This window comes from Varroa jacobsoni, unplaced genomic scaffold, assembly GCF_002532875.2.
Source record: "Varroa jacobsoni isolate VJ856 unplaced genomic scaffold, vjacob_1.0 scaffold_1104, whole genome shotgun sequence".
NCBI classification, from domain to species: Eukaryota; Metazoa; Arthropoda; class Arachnida; order Mesostigmata; family Varroidae; genus Varroa; species Varroa jacobsoni.
This window is the reverse complement of record NW_019214006.1, coordinates 364,664-379,446: the sequence shown is the minus strand read 5'-3', so window position 1 is coordinate 379,446 and position 14,783 is coordinate 364,664. Positions and strand designations below refer to the sequence as shown.

Here is a 14,783-nt window from a genome sequence, read left to right as displayed (position 1 = left end):
AAACATTCCTCTTCAGTTTGCTTGCGACGGGCGGAACCTTCCTAGGAACCGACGCGCAAAAGACAGCGGCATGATCATATAAATAGAATGTCGTGTGATGCTCTGCCTATCGACGCCCGGCTATCGTAGATCAAGACACATCGCTCTAATAATCATTGGACCTAATTTCAGACTCTATTCGAAATCTGAAATGTACCATTAAGTAAGGCAGCGGTCAACTATAGGGTTGCATTTTTTTGGCTATAAACCGTTCAAAAAGTTTTCCGACGGGACACCAATATAATTCTGCTCGAAGACTACTACCCTTCCTCAATAAGTACTTGCGCCGCCTCTATTCCTTCCCTTTTATGTCGAGATTCCTCTTTTGGTGCCAAAGCAATGCAAGATTTACGCACAACTCCCATGTTACCACAGAAATAGATCGGAACGTGTCATAGCTAAAATGTCGGCAAGGGCCTTAGGAAATTTCCTTTCTCTCCGTAAAATAATTATTGCTCGTTGTGGTAGGTTAGCAGCGCAGAGTACTCTGTTCAGCTACTATATGGGACCCAATGCCAGCCAATGCGGAAGGGAATGAAGGTCCAAGACTGGAGCTTAGGAACAGTGACTGGTAGGAAACAGGAATGCGGCCAGAGTTGCTACCGCGGACGAGATGCTACTGGTTTTGCCATTGAAATTCACGGTGATAGTGTAATTGCGCAATCTACTCTACATACTACCAACATTTCTAGTATTGTTTCCCGTGGTATGGGTAGAATCGAGTCACGAGCCTTTTTTAAACAGCGTCAAAAAACCTTTTACGTTCTCTGCAGTTTATGAGCTAGCTGTTCAGTAAAGCTCTGAAGGGGCAAGTAAAGGTAATAATGACTATATTAAAGGCAGCAGTAACCTTATGTAACAGCTAGGTCACATCCACAGGAGGAAACAGGAAAGAAAATTGCTGCCAATGCATAGAGCGGATGGTGAACACAAACAACAAGCTCAAGCCGTCATCGACCTGCTAACTACAACGGGACTACAACATGAAGTGCCGCCGTCGGTGGACGCATCAGTGGAGACTGACGACTTTGCGAAAGTGAACGACCGTCGACAACCATACGAAGGTAATGGAGTTGCTCTTCTTACTGGCCTGTGGGGACCATGTGTCTACGCTAGTGCGTGTACGCCCCTTCTCTACGCCCCTACGTGGTTACTAGGCCTCAGTTGACCAAAGCAGACCACGGCAGCCAGACCAGCATAAGAATACATTAGGAATGGAACTCAACAAACAACCCTATCTCGGCGTCGGTTTTTCGCCTTCGTTTTCTGGTTTGTTCGCACTAGTTGCTCAGTCGCTGCCTAACTGCTGCCGCCGCCGCAGGTCTTCCTGTCTTGTTTTCTGCCCGATAAGGCCTTCCTTTTGGTGCTACGATAAACGGTTTTCCGGTTACTGGACCGCTACGGTCGCTACATAAAAAGTACCGATAAAGAAAAACAGGAGCAAAGTAAGAACGGGAGCGGGAGAGAGGCGGATGGAAGCGAATGAGATGTGGAAAGTGCGGGGAGAAGTCGTCGTAGCAAGAGTAGTAGAAGGACAGCAACACAACGGTTATGGTTTAGTGACATCGGTTGCCATTGTCGTTACCGCACGAGAAACCTAGATGCTTGTTGGAGGGCAACGGATTAGTCTGTCGGACTACAATAAATGGCTATATGGAACTCGAGCTTTCATATGGGGGGCGGCGCAAGAGGTCTCGACCTTGCTTTCCTAGACCATTGCAAGAGGTGAGATGTCGTTGGGAAGGCGCGCTCCTGTCTGAGCGCTGGGCCAGGGCGAGTTGTTGAATTGCCTGTTGTTGTTGTCTTCATAAAACATCAATTCAAACGAGAAGGATGAAGAGCTTGGGTTTGGTTAGTGTTGCGTCTAAACAGGACAAATATCTCAGTTCCGTGCTCTAACTCTCAAGTGACAAACAATTATTCCCCTAATCTCATTTTATCCGTAACGTTAAAGTCTCTACAGCCGTGCGGTGTGGGTGCTGGTGGCAGTAACTGTACGAAGGGTATTGCTAGCGCACGAATTGACTGTAATTTGCTATCAAAGACGTATATGTTAATCCGGAAATTGCAATGCAACTGACTGCATAAAGCAACCGAAATGGGAAAAGCTTTGAAAAGGTATGTAGCCACTACACCTTCGCACCTAAATTTGTGCGAAGGCAGTAAGCTTGTTGTAGAGGCAAAGACGCATAGGTTGATTTATTGCTAACTCCTCAGGCGTGAATAAACCGGATGAATTGTATTCCTATATGTCTTGATGGCGTCCGTAAGGCTGCCTTCGCTGACTGAGAATGCAATGATCTTCCTTGTATTTTTGATGCGTGCATGATTAGTATAATCTTCGTTTGGAGTCCTTACCCTTGCACAGACTATGTTCCTATGTGAGAGATACATAGGAAATGACAGCATCATCCCAAACGACTGCCTGAATAGTAGACTCCCTTAATTATTTGCATATTTGATGTTTAGTTAACTTTATATTAATCACTGGATTTGATCGAACTGATGCGTATACATAAAATCAATTTAAACTCATTGTACAATCCGTTTTTCCTTGTAAATCTAATACTTTCTCTAATGAATACTGAGTTGGAAATTAATTGAAACAACTTTGCTTTTATATATATATATATATCTTAGTGTTTCTATAGAGGTTCAGTTTTATTTACGTAAGGCCTTGGCTGATTTTCGAGTGACAAACATTATTGCGTCGTGTTGTTTAGGTTCTTGAGCTCGACAATAGCGTTCTCTTAACACTAAAGCCTTTTACCTTTCTGCATCCCAGCGATCTAGCGACTTCAGTTTGGCTTTTGACACAAGAAACCATTATAAATGAAATGATGCATTTTTTGTAGTCATTTTAGGTTACAGCGCTACAAAGTAGGTTAGCGATCCAGCTTTTCTTGATTTGAGATTATAGTAAAAATTGACATATGGATGATAGAAGGAGCCTGATTAGTCTGGCCTCTCGATTCCTGGGCAGAGTCCAAGACAAACTTGAGATCTGAGAACGTTTCGTCTTTAACCGTTCTTGTTCCTCACCTGTCTGAAGTTTATCACCATTTCGGTATTTCGTATGAAGGTTAAACAAGCCGAGGTATTTTTCAGTTGTACGGTTTATGATTGCGATGACTCTGCTATTGTCCTATGTACACGTTTGATTTTTGCAGACTCTCTATGACCGTCTGAACGAATGGACCCTCCGCCTTTTCATTGTTTTAGGCAATTTAAGCAATGTCCATTTGTTGAATAAGAGTGTTCTAGCTAAATTCTGCAGCGATCCATTGTCGCTAGATGTTCTGAAAGTGCGTGCCATTTTTTCATGTTTTTACGTATCCGACTGAGTTACTATCTCGACGGCCTGAACTTGACCTATGCTATAACTCAGGCGTCTACAACTTTTTCTAGACTTTATTTTTCCCATCAACGAGCCGTAGTATTTTGCCAGTCGGGCATGCGTCGCAGCCTATTAAATTTTGTATTTGCTTGGTCTTTTGGCGCCCCTATTCATTTAGCCGGCTTCATTCTCCGTCAATGGCGGAGATGATCTTTTTGCATCGAAATATTATATTCCACACACTTTACACAGAATCCGAGCGTGATTTTGCCATATTCACTTACCACGGGTCGCACACGTTATTTTCCAATCAATTATATTCCACGCATAGAGGGGGCCTATTTAAGCCTGGCCATTGTCGCGGCTTTTGCCAGACCTTTTGCTACAAACTGCAGATACCAAAATTTTGTCTAGTATAGTTTATGCGTCAATATCGAAATACAGATTAGTCCTTTAAAATAATTTTTCATTTTCTTGTGATTTTGTTTTTCTTCTACATTATAGTTGTCACTCTACTACGACGTTCTCATAATAATAAATTTTCTACATTTTACATTTAACAGTTTGATTATTAAATCACATTTTGGGCATCATCTTTCACAATACGTTCCATTAATAAGTGCACCAGCGTATATAATGTGTCCGTGGCCGTTTCATTTCTGTATGGCCTAATATTTGCTAGCTTAGCTTTCCATCTTGACCAGAACGATCCTATTTCAGACTCGTCAATGCTTGCTCTCTGCACGTTTTTACGTTCGTCTGACCGCTTCGTTTGAAGACCTTTGCCTTGTTTCGCTTTGTCTTATGTATTTTATTAGTGTTGTTTTGTCGTACATTTAGCTTGCCGTAATCGTTCATCCCGTAAGCTCTACTTCGAAAAGAGAGAGGAAAAGCGATACGTTCCAAGTTTTCTATAGTTTCGCCATATGACTGCGTTACTTATATTGGCATCGTTGTGCTGGATCCACTGTATTTTATCAGCTGAAGTGTGTAGTACCTTTGTTTGGCTCTCTTTACTCTGGAAATCTCTCGGCTGCTTAGTTCTGCTTTGTTGGACGCCCTATTTCTTAGAATTGATTAAGGCCGCCGACTTGATAGTTGCCGTCGTTGGCGCCCTGCCTTCCCCTTTGCGAGTATTTCAAGTGAAGTGTGTTACAGCCTACACTATAGTTTAATCGGTTAGAACTTTCTGCATGCTGGCGTGTGTGCTCCAAATAATAATAGGTTTATTATGGAAATACAAAGCGATCATTTAAATCATGCCTCCGATCGCTTGGGTGTCCAGAGCCTTTTATTCGTATGTGCAGATATAGCACAAGCCACGTCTCGATGACTACTTCCGCTACAACGCATTTTTGCTTGGAAAGATGGGCTACGCCAACGTATGACAGCATAAGGATCGTTGCCTGCCCCTTAAATGCCATTATGAATACAAGCTCTACTGCTCATAGCCCTTTATGATACAACAGGCCATTATGTATACTCTTTTGTGTGAAGTTATAGAAAAGTGAAAGGCCATTTCGACGATACGCAATAATGTGTTGCATTCAGGCACCGATTGAACGACAAAGCTGCAATCCATATATATTTTTGGTTATAACATCAACGTAATATCACAGTCTACTATTATAGACTACATAAGACCCGGTGCTATTTGACGTCGCGTTCTTTGACGGCGTTGATTTGAACAGTGTCCTCTCAAACAATAGGTCAGCTTGCTATTATGTATGACAACTAGACAAGCCGATTAATGTCCAACATACGGTTGACTGCTTGAGACATTCTTGACAAATAGCTACGTTTACTGGTCAGTATTCATCTGTACTTAGAAAATAGATTTGGAACGAAAATACATCTAGAAACGTCACGGCTACTGCGAGCATTGAACCGACGATGGAGTAAAGGAAAATGCGACGCTTTCCAGGGCTAGTCGGCGTATTTAACTAAAACGTTATAAAATATATATAAAGCAGCATAAATATTGTATTAAGCATCATTTCAGCCACCCTCGATGCTTCAAGCCGTCAGACATTTCATTCAGCGGGACTTGAGTTTTGTACGTTATCATCAAGGCCATGAAGCGTAGTCCGGTTGAAAATAATTAAAACAACGAATCATTTGGAATTTTCGACATGGAACCAATGGTAGCCATTCAAGGCCAATCGAGATAGGTGGCGCTTACTTCACGTACACTAAATAATAGTAATGACCGGGAGAACTTCGTACCACGTTCACCCATTCGGCAGGAGGTGTATAGAACATTTTGCAACTAAATTTCGTAGAACTTTTCCAATATTGAAAATCCTTCGACTGATTTAAAGCTCGCTGTATTTCAAGTGTTAACTCAACGATTCTCGTCTGGTTCTACAGGGTAACACCATCCCCCATGTCCCTCCCTGACCTAATCAGGCAGAGGAACGTATCCAAATTTGGGAATATAACTTATTTCCAAGGCTACTCAACTGAGTGTATATTAAGGCAGTTACGCTTGTGCGAGTATGAAACGCAGAGAAATGTTACCGCCTTAAGCGTCGCCTGGAGCAATACACCCAATCTAATAGGTGAAAGATTGAATGAAACTTTACATTTTAAACTGGCCGTATACGCGCAGGCGAAGAAAAACGATAGGTAGGTCCCGTCCCAAAACAGTCGATCGAGGTAGAACTTTAAAAAGAAAGGATCCTTAAAAAGAAGGAAATTTCTTCAACACTTTTGGTATACGATTACACATGTGTCAAGTTGAATCTTTTTAAATCCTATTCTTTTCAATAGAATCATTTTCCTGTAAAAGGACTTAGTAAGTTTATAGAATAACCACGTGCACAGCTCTTGTCTGCTTATGGTAGTCAAGCCGTAGCCCTGCAGGTGGTGCGCCAGCAATCCAATAATCAGATTTACCTAACATATACCCTAACTGGTAATTGAGAAAAATGTGGACACCTATCACTGAATGATTGTTCTATTATCCGAAAGACTGATGCGTATGTATCTTCCGAGGATCAGTGAAACGTAAAGTGACTAGCTTTTTCTAAAACCTTGATTTTTTTTATGTATATAAATATATCATTTTTTTCTAACGACGTGTCTTAGCAACACGTCGTTATATCTGGTACCACTCCCAGATTCGCTGACATCCATAGTCTGCTGGGACGTGAGGACCTTCAAATCTCTTACTCAGACCTTGCGAACCCTGTCTCGTATGCCTTTAATTGAACTTCCGATTTATGCGTGTGTGCGATTGTAACCTTGAAGATTTTTAAACATAGTTGAATAAACAGGAATCGCTTTAAACTAACCGTACACAGATACGTTAGACGCATGCCCCAGTTATAAGCTTAAGTGTGGCCTATTTCAGCCTGCCTCTGAAGAGGCTAGTGGTCTACGCTTCTGGGTTCCTAGTATGAGCACATATATTAGCAAAGCATTCGTAAGTTTAGCCGAGTTTTCTTGTTTAGCCTATGCCTTGTCACACTGCTGTTGTGCCATCCTCTTTGCTACCGTAAAATAGAGTGTTAAGGAAATACCGTTGATTGAAAAGGCGATCGAATATTTTTCTCGGATGTTCTAGAAAGTGTTTCTATTTGATAACATCCTTCTCTTATGTTACTATTGGTCGTATATAACTAAATAATAGCTTTAGTATGATACATGGTAGATATCACATAAAGTCTCTGAACGCTTTGCGAGAAACTATTATAGCTAGCTCTATCGAGCGACTGCGATATTGTGCCTCCTTTAAATAACCGTGCGTCAATATATTTTGATTTCTAATCAGATAAATACACGCAAAAGGGCCAGACCCCGAGCAATTTTCCCCAGTCTTGTTTCCCTTCGTGATAACTACTCACTAATGACGTGTCTCGCACATGATACGCCTTAAATTGAATACTCCGAGCTTTACGCCCGAAATGGCCCTTAAGCACTACGTTACACGGCTGACCGCTCAGTTCGAGCAACACGTCCCAGCAAATTCGCTGACTATCTTTTAAAGTGCCACCACATGTGCTTTTGAACTTGTGTACACTATAGGACGATTGATTCTGTAAAACAGTTTTGCGTGGAGACTTGTGTCAACACCCGAAGTCAGCCAGCTAGTGCCATGCTAAAGCAAACGGGCCTTAGGCGTTCATTCCCTGGACCCCATTAGATTAAAAAATAAGATAGTAAACCGAAGCAAAGGAGTCACTCGAAAAGGTTATGAGATGGAAATTATTTGGGGTTTGATTGCGCTACAATTTGTCATGAGTACTTTTAAGAAAATGATACGATTCAGCGATATCCATCAAATTTCAACTTCTAGTAACGGTCACATAACGCTGGCCATCATACGATTTGAAGATTTGAATTCACCGTTGAACCTCTCAAGGGAAGCATCAACTACTCTACACGTATAACTACTATACTAGGGAGGTAGCAAAAATATCCTTAGGATGCTTTAACGATCACTAACCGTATTATGCAATAGCTTTGACGACAACAGCATTTTACAAGTTACATCACGAATGGCGCTTAACGAATGAACTTCCATTTCTCGTTTTCGCGACGGCACGATATAGTGCGGACTGAAATTGGTTCCAACATACCGTAGCACTGTCCGTAAAAATCCGATTGATAGCTTATTTATTTTCGTATAACGTAACTCTTAGGTATACCTCTTCCTGGTTGAGGACTTTCATATTCTCTAATTGACCGTTGAAATAAACGTGGCTCTTCGCCACGAGGTCGCTAACTCTGCCCTGCCCATTCATACTGCGTTCTTCATTTCATGTCACGACGGTAGGCCAGTTAGTCTAGGCCATACGTACGAATCTATACATATTAGTATGATAGCTGCATCTACCGTACTAGCCGGGCAAAACGAAAAGGTGGTCTCGTCCGTGAATCATCTCAGCTCATCATTGCTCCTACAAAGTAGTAGTCTGTTCTCCATCATTGGACTAGCAGATTCTTAGTGGAAGATCCTCAAAGGCTTGCTGTGTGCGTGTAGAAGACGCATCAAACAGAAACAAGCCCGCCAGAATTCTGAAGAGCCATCACACAGTGAAGTACGATACCGCAGTGAGGGCTATCGAAGTTTCTCAAACTAGAACGAGATCCTCGTTTCTGATGCGCGACTATCTTCTGTGTAGCAAGAAATCGAAGATAAAGATGCCATAAGCCTGAACGATCGGAACCAGGATAGATGGTTGTTTACAATTATGCCATATCGCCATTAGCTAAAGCTGTGTACGATCTTTGGAATATGCTACATTGATGTGTTTGCAAGGACAGACTTTACTAAAGCCTTTTAACCTTTAGTGTTTCTATTTTTAAGCTTCAATGAATCACCAGGGCGCCCTGTTAATATACGCTGTGAGCATATTTATCGTGAACCATACGACCTTCTATATCCTATTACTAAACCGTATAGCTTAACCATGGTGTGTTAATTGGTACGCGTCCTCTAGAATTGAAGTGGGAACCTTACGGGCCCTTCGGGCGTCACCCGAGCACCATTCGAATAGACATGAACAGGTAGAGTAACACCAGCTGTGTCATCTTTTTGCCAACCCTGCTCTTCGACCTTGTCAACCAATGGAATCTGCTCATTTGCTCTGCTTTAATTATGTTTACTCAGACCCAAAGGCTTCCCCCTTACGATATTTTAGTCGAACGTGTTGAAGATCAGGCTTTCGGGAAGTTCACATTAGGACTTGCTATGCATCTTATCAATTAGCTAGCTAGGCGGTACCGCTCTAACAGTGATCGGACCACCTATAGCTATCTCATATGTTCGTTTCTGCATGCTTATGAAACTCTTTCGTCCTGGAAAACAATTTTTAACCTTGAAAAGATACAAAAATGCACCTCGAGCCTGGATAAATCTATGTCGATAGTGGAATAATGAAAACGATCGTCCGCAAGTAGACTCGGAAGAACGAAGCTCTTTATCCTATTATCCTTAAACTTGCCTCGATTTCCTGTGCTGTTTCACTTCCACGCCACTTCACGTTTAATTGCGAGTCATCAGTATTCAAATACGGTACAGAAATGTAAGCAGGTCATCAAAATATTTCTAGAAATTTAGAAACTCGTTCGTCTTGCTGATCAATCTACGTCGCTTTCACTAACCCTTTCAGAGTCGGGCGACTACAACGAACCCTCCACTACTGAAGCCTTTCCCTTTTTGTCAAATAACGCTATAGTGAATATGAAACAAGGGAAAAGGTGGCTGCGTCCTGCCGTGAATATATATTGGTCCACTGCAGAGTCCTATCTGATTAATAATGCATTAGGTGTGCAATGCGTACGAAAGGGCGCATTCGTGCACGAGCGACGACTAATTCGATTACGACGGTAATCTGTTTTTACCTGTCGGGTAACCTGTCTTTGTCGGCGATTTATCTTACCAAGTAGATTAGTCCTAATCTTTTTGCAACCCATCTAGCGTTCAGTTGAGCTTAACAAATGACAACAACCCACCGCCGCGTATGATTGGATGAATAAATACGATAACTAGATACAGATCTCTCGATGAAGAATACGATGCGATATTTTCGTTGTACGAGAGGTTATCTGCGATTTGCCCAGTTCCCATAGACGGGCATCGATACGAGGCCTGATTGACCGCGTACTGCAGTTACGCCACTTATTTCGGCCTGTGTTTAGCTTGACATAACATTGAGTTTTCGTTGAGACATTCGTATTAAACGTGACATAGGCGGTAAGTCAGTCTACACGCTCAGTGGGGCGCTATCCCGCCAACGACAGACGTTTCCATGCACGCGACGAGTCCAGCTTATTAATGTCTTTCTAATTGTTGAGCGAATATTGTGCAGGAGCTTTTTGTTGTGATTGGCAAATGGACGCAAAAAATAATACTTGAGTTCATTCCAAGTGTCTTATTGAAACTGTAGATGTTAGAACACATTCGATATCTTTTCGGAGATTGTCAATAGATAACGAAGTAGATGCCGACTTGAACGCTTTGAGGGACGGCATCTTATGCTGTCTAGATGACGCTCTAGTGAGAGTAGAACCCTCAGATATTGGCTCGGCCTATACTTTATTATTTTCGAAGTTATAATTTTTGCTTCGCCTATGTTATAGCTACACATGTGCAATATTTCTGCGGTATTTTTAGAGCTGATAATTTTCTCAAAGAACGGATATATAACATTATTATTAAATATAGCTAAGACTTCATGATCACTCAATTCAAGACTATTGCTTCGGTTCGAATCTTCTCTAGACTTTTTGCTGTCCTTGCTTAGATGGATAATGGCGCGTATCATAGTGAATATCATGTTATGAATCAGATTGTTTACTATTAATGTTTGCTAAAGTATTACTGATGCGTTTGTTTGTTCTTTAGCCCGAGCAAAACGCCGCCCCGTTCTTATCGGGTTTCCGTTGTTGTTTGCCACTCTCATACCTGCAGTTGCTTTCAGTATTATTGGTATTAGACTTTTTTTTTTTTGACAATTACCTAAGAAGGTTTGATTCGTTTAGTTAATGAACGTGCACCCGAAAGGGAAATTTCCCCTTTTTTATATGGATACAACACTTCCATAATGAGGTAACCCCAACAACAACTACTCCTACTATCGTCGCCATAAGTTGCTTAGCTCTAGCTGTGGTGCAGTTTTCGCTGTTATCGTTGCATGCTTCCAGTTTCTGCCATCCAAGTGCGGCAGCAGCCTTTGCCTATGGTTTTAGCGGGCCTAGATTGCTGGCTGGTTTCCAAAAGAGCGAAAAATAGCACACATTATGGCGGCAATCAAAGCTATAACAGTTATCTCTAGCAGACGCGATGGCGATGGCGTTGGTTGAGGCAGCGGCGAAGACGGATTGTACAAAGCTTAACTATCGCGATGAAAGCATCATTAGTAGCGGCCGCGGCAGCTGTCGTACTTTTAGCGTCCAAACAGCAACCAACGAGCAGTGGGCCTCGCAATTCCCGGCGCTAGCTGAGATGGACGAGTGGACGAAGGCCCTGGGTCGAGCGTAAAGCGCGGGCCGAAGGATCAGCAGCAGAGTTAAGGGTGAAGAGCGGACCAAAAAAAGAATGACGAAGTAATACGAACACCAGCAGTATAACTGCAGCATAACTCAATGATCACGTTGATTATGCAATCCGACGCTAATGTCAAATGACACCTGACAAAGGCGGCGGCAGTTGTGGCAGAATGGCCACAGAAGAAAAAAAAAAGGTAAATATCTCTATCTCTCCGCATCTTATTTCACTGGAGTTTTTCGTAACACGTGGGCTAATGACGCGGACAAAAATGGGGCGGTTCATTGTTGATGTCCGCTGTCTATGGACAACTAGTAAGGTCTAAACAACGGCGTCGTTTGCCGGTTTGCGTTGGTGGCAGCGCCTGAGAGATAAGGACACTATGTAGAGGTTTGTTGTAGGATGCTACATGTATCTGCTTATAATTTGAATACCTATTAAGAATATTATGCAATATTTTTTTTATGTAAATTGTTCTGATTGTTGGGAACTTTACAAAAGTTATTTTTTTGCCAATTTCACTCGTTGACATTCGCATCGTTTGTTCGATTCAAAACCTACCCAAATGTATAGGTGCACCCCAGTAGTTCATGGTCGGGCCTTATTAACTTCGAATTCGTTGAAGCTGACGAGCTAATTATTTATAAAGAAGAAGAAGAAGAAGAAGAAGAAGAAGAAGAAAGAAGAAGAATTTGCTGTACAGAAGAAAGGAACGCTATTTATAAAGATATCCACCGAAGCTGAAAGCCACTTTATGCGCGAGTCAAAAGAGGAACATATATATTTGTACACACGTTGATGTGCACACATGTATGCACATGGTGTACACACGATGTAGACATTGCTTTAAAGAATCGTTTTTTCAGCTGTAACATCTTACGCATTGTATGTGGGAATACCAATGCGGCGATGCCATCTTTTTTTTGTTTTCATTCTTCCGTGGATCCGTACAAGGATATATCTCAGCTCGGACGTTCAATATTATTATACGTGGGCAGTATGGCGGCTCTAGCGAGAAGGGCCTTCTGACTGATGAAAAATATTTAATATAGGGGAAGGAAATTACGGCTAGAATCAGTTTGACTTCTATAGAGAATAGATGTGGCAATGCAACATATCCTTAAAGACGGCGCAGGATGATCACAATTAACTATACTGGGAGAAAAAAAGCTGTGTGCCAAGAAGAAAATTAGTCTTGAGGAATCGGAAGTTTTCAATGCAAATGGTCTACACAAACAGAATACAGAGAATAAAAATTACGAAGCTGACAAGAGGCAGCAATTGGCACATATGAAAGCTTTCTGCAGTTTCTATCAATATGTGACGATATGCAAGATGCTACGGATGCGACCAGGGCAACAGATAAAACGAGACACTCTATTAAAAAATCTACAAAGCAATGTAAATAATTGCAAGTGTACAACGCACTCCGAAGGAGTAAAGCTTCGAATATAGGATTTCTGGGTCAGGAGAGCGCAAACCAAATTACTACAGGAAATGGGACTAGAGGTTAAACGGGAAAAAATGAAGCAGAATTGAGCCATGGAAATACTAAAGGCAAAAAAATAACCTGTAAAAATGAGTAATAAATGGAAAAAAATATACACATTGTTCACTTCAGGAAAAAAGATATGAGACTGACACTTCATATAGATGTCTGCATGATGTAAAGGTAATGCAGTCCCTTATGTGTCTCGAAAGTAATCAAAGAAAAAAAAATTAAAAAAAAAAATAGAAAATATAATCGGAAAATTTCAGTCAGACGATCAGTTAGATTCATGACGCAAACTCAGCTAACAGAAAAACTTCAACAGTTTTCTAAAAAATGCTGTCACTTTGTCATTACTATTAGCAAGAAAGGCACATTGCAGTCGAGGAACATGTAAGCCACATTTTACTTCGGAAAAGCAGGATCTCAAAAGACACTATAAATGAGTCGGGCGCACGCTATGCTTCATTAACAAAGATTAAGCGTTGTGATAAATGTTGAACTTTCGCGGCACTCGGCGGCACCTGGTCAGTCGCGCACTTCCCATTTTGCGGCGTAATTCTTTCTGTTTACAGTTTGTAAGCCTCCAGACCTCCATCTGGCCTCGCTCGTACCGCATCGTCGTTTTTTCTGTTTCGAAAATGGGCATCATAAGCATTAATTCGGTTAAATTTGGTTAATTAAAACTCGATTCATGTGTGTTCTGGCACGTGTGGAGCCCTTTGTGGATTGAGTAGTTTCGTCGGCTTCGCACCACGTGCCGTGTGCTTGTTCTAGTTCCCTGCGAAGATTTATTCCAATTATGTTACGGGGCACTGTGTTAGACTGCCGATATTGAAGTAAATACTCGCTATTTACGCTATTTACTCGCTAAAGGAGCCCGATCAATGTCACGTTTATGTGGTACTGAGTCAACTTATTTCTCGCATGCTAGATAATCAGGACGGCCACACGAACAAAAATAAAGACATCTGCTTTGTTTAGGATTATAGTCAAGTGGACATATAGATGAGAGAAGGCTGAATAACGACAAGGCGATGGGAGCAGTGTGCTTGAACTAATGTCTGCCGCGAACCTCTGCTTTTGTTGTCCAATCGGGTTCCTTTATGATATCCTATCTAGGTGACTAGCTAGATCTAGACAAGTAAGCAAAGTATACTTAAGCAGGTGAGCCCGCTATGTAATATAACGTTTGTAATCTATCCTTCCGCGAATCCGTTCCCCTTTCTTCCGCTAACTTTATGAAGCCCGCTACCGCTGTTACTATTGTTGCTGCTACCTCCATGAAATGTCAAAGTCTCATGGAATACAGAAAAAAAGTACTGTTAGAACAGGAGGATTTCCTATTTCCGCTTCCCAAACTGAAACCCGCTGTTTTGATTGGTCACGCAAGCAGTTACCGAAAGAAACAATAATGGCTTAAAAACACATGAATATACATCACAAAGATTTGAGTACAATATATAAAAATATTATATGAAAGTGGTATCAAGATTCTGCAGCGGTCTTTGCATTTAAATGGGTAAGTGAACCTATTTGTACATACTAAATATGCACAACTGGTGTTGATGTATCTTATTATATTAGTGCATATTTTCCTGCTACCGATATTTGTTCAAGAATAGATAATTATTTGGCGTTTAGGATACGTCAGATAGCTAATTCAAAAAAAAGTACAAAAATACAAAAAAAAAAACAATCATGCAACTGATGTTGATAATCGTGATTCAGTAAGAAGCCGGCAAATTTAAAGATGCAAAAAATAGCGATCAATTGTCGAATAATGATAACAAAACGATCATCGAGGCTGGTCTTCTACGGAGAACTGCTGAATAGCACAATGTGGGTCAGCACCCCAAAGCAAATCGTAAGGGCGAAAAGGCTAGGTAACTAAGCAGTATATGATCTAATTATAACTATGG

The 14,783-nt window shown here is 41.4% G+C and overlaps 1 protein-coding gene and 1 long non-coding RNA gene across 2 annotated transcripts in view; one reads left to right on the top strand and one right to left on the bottom strand.

Annotated features, from left to right (window-relative positions):
* Positions 1-14,783, bottom strand: part of LOC147752652 (NACHT and WD repeat domain-containing protein 2) — a 147,257-nt gene that overhangs the window by 112,505 nt on the left and 19,969 nt on the right. The gene's annotated exons all lie outside the window — the stretch shown is intronic.
* LOC147752653 (uncharacterized) lies at positions 9,953-12,939 on the top strand. Its single transcript, XR_015313525.1, has 3 exons — positions 9,953-10,079; positions 11,164-11,568; positions 11,946-12,939. It is a non-coding gene; the product is annotated as an uncharacterized LOC147752653 (long non-coding RNA).